Genomic DNA, 1,875 nt, shown 5'->3' on the forward strand with positions numbered 1-1,875 from the left:
TTGCTCTGCTGGGGTTTACACCTTTGCCCTGTTTGCAGTGATTCACCGTAAACTGAATCACTGCAAGAGTGTGTGTGAGCCGTAGCCTCAGTTTCCTGTTCTTACTAACAGCAGTGACACCGACGTGGTCTTCTGCTGCTGTAACCAGTAGTTGTTGACACACAGCGGTCTCCACTGGATGTTTTTTCATTTTCAGACGTTCTTTTGAACTTCAGCAGGTTGCCTTCATCACATCTTCAAAGCAAGTCATCTGTCTCCATTCATCCTATCCCAGCCTCCTCTGCATGTCCTGCTTCACTAAATCCAGAGGCTGGACTGATCTAATCTGTATTTTTATAATGACAGGCCCTGCAGCGCACACTCCAAACACGGGAACCTGCAGTGTTGTTTCTCCCCTCTGTGACTTTCTCATCTGTCTAACATCCATCTGACAGCACAGGCAGCTTCACAGCTGAGGTCTAAAGGCGGGAAGTAGCACTGCACACTTCCTGTGTGTGAGTGGTGGTCCCTTCCTATTCCAACATGACTTCACACCAGTGAACAAAGCATGGGCCATAAAGACTGTAAGTGAAGGTAGACAAGCAAATACTCTTATTATAATATAATATATAATACATAAAATAATAAAATACTTTTGGCAGTATAGTGTATATGATTTTGTTTCCACACACATGCTCATACAGTCATGTGACAGAGAGTTTGTACCTCACTCCGGGCAGAGAAGAGTCCACCTCATGATAAGTTCAGTGATGTTTCCAGTCTGTTGCTTCACTGTGGAGGAACTTTGGTCACTGTTCTTTACATTACTTCGATTCATTGAGGTTTTTAGGTGTTGATCCATTGGTAATACCTCAAGTCTCCAGTAGAGGGATTCAATACAGACGAGTGAAAGCGAAAGCTGTGTGTCAAGTATGCTCATTTATCCCCCCCCCCCCACTACTATTTCTCCTGTTTAAGGTTATTACAATGCACAAAACTCGTGTTACTTTTAGTCCGTCATTGTTCACTGTAAGAGGTGAACTGTGCGCTGTTTATTTTGCTGTGTAAGCTAGCTTTCGCTATCGTCCCGCCATATTGCATGATGGTTATTTTGTCAGTATTTGTATTTCAGTTAACCACTGAAAGCTATACAGTGCTCAAAGTATTATTTCAGTACTGTGAAAAGTGTCAGCCAAAATACATACGTTAGGAAGATGTGTTTCATGTTGCTGTAGGAGAGTTCTCGTCAGTTAAAACAGAAAAGAAGAATAACTTAGTTTGGAAACTTCAGTCCAGAGACTGAATGTATCCATGCAGAGAGGGCACATCTCCTCCTCACGGTGAGTTAGCGGGACATCACTCTTTTGTCTGGTCATTTAAAAAAAAAATTGGAACAAAAAATTAAAAACTCAGTGACTACAGTAGAAACTGATGGGACCAAATGTAAGAATGTATCAACACAAAGTTATCACCGATTGTGTCTGTGCTCTTTTCCAGTGCTGTCGGTCCAGCTCAGAGGAAGATTCAGAGCTGTTGCTGGTCCTTTAATAATGCTCTAATAATGCTTCTTATGAGTTATTGATCACCGCAGCTCAAATATGTGAATTTCTTTCCAACTTAACCATGAAAAGTGAAGTGATGTGGATCGTTGACAAAATCCCATCATTCTTCTCTCTACATGTTACCTCCCCTTGCCCGGGCCCGTCACACTTCCACAGTCAGTGTATTTCACCAGCTCAAAGCTGTGATTCGTAGCTGAGAAACTAGAGAAGCAGCTGGCTAACCTACCTGGCTGACATATTTTTACTGGCTCTGGGTCATATGTCCACCGGTTATGTCTTTCTACAAGACATACAGTGGGGCAAAAAAGTATTTAGTCAGCCACCGATTGTGCAA

This window comes from Haplochromis burtoni, unplaced genomic scaffold (genome assembly GCF_018398535.1).
Source record: "Haplochromis burtoni strain Fernald_Lab_line unplaced genomic scaffold, NCSU_Asbu1 Contig_361, whole genome shotgun sequence".
Classification (NCBI taxonomy): domain Eukaryota; kingdom Metazoa; phylum Chordata; class Actinopteri; order Cichliformes; family Cichlidae; genus Haplochromis; species Haplochromis burtoni.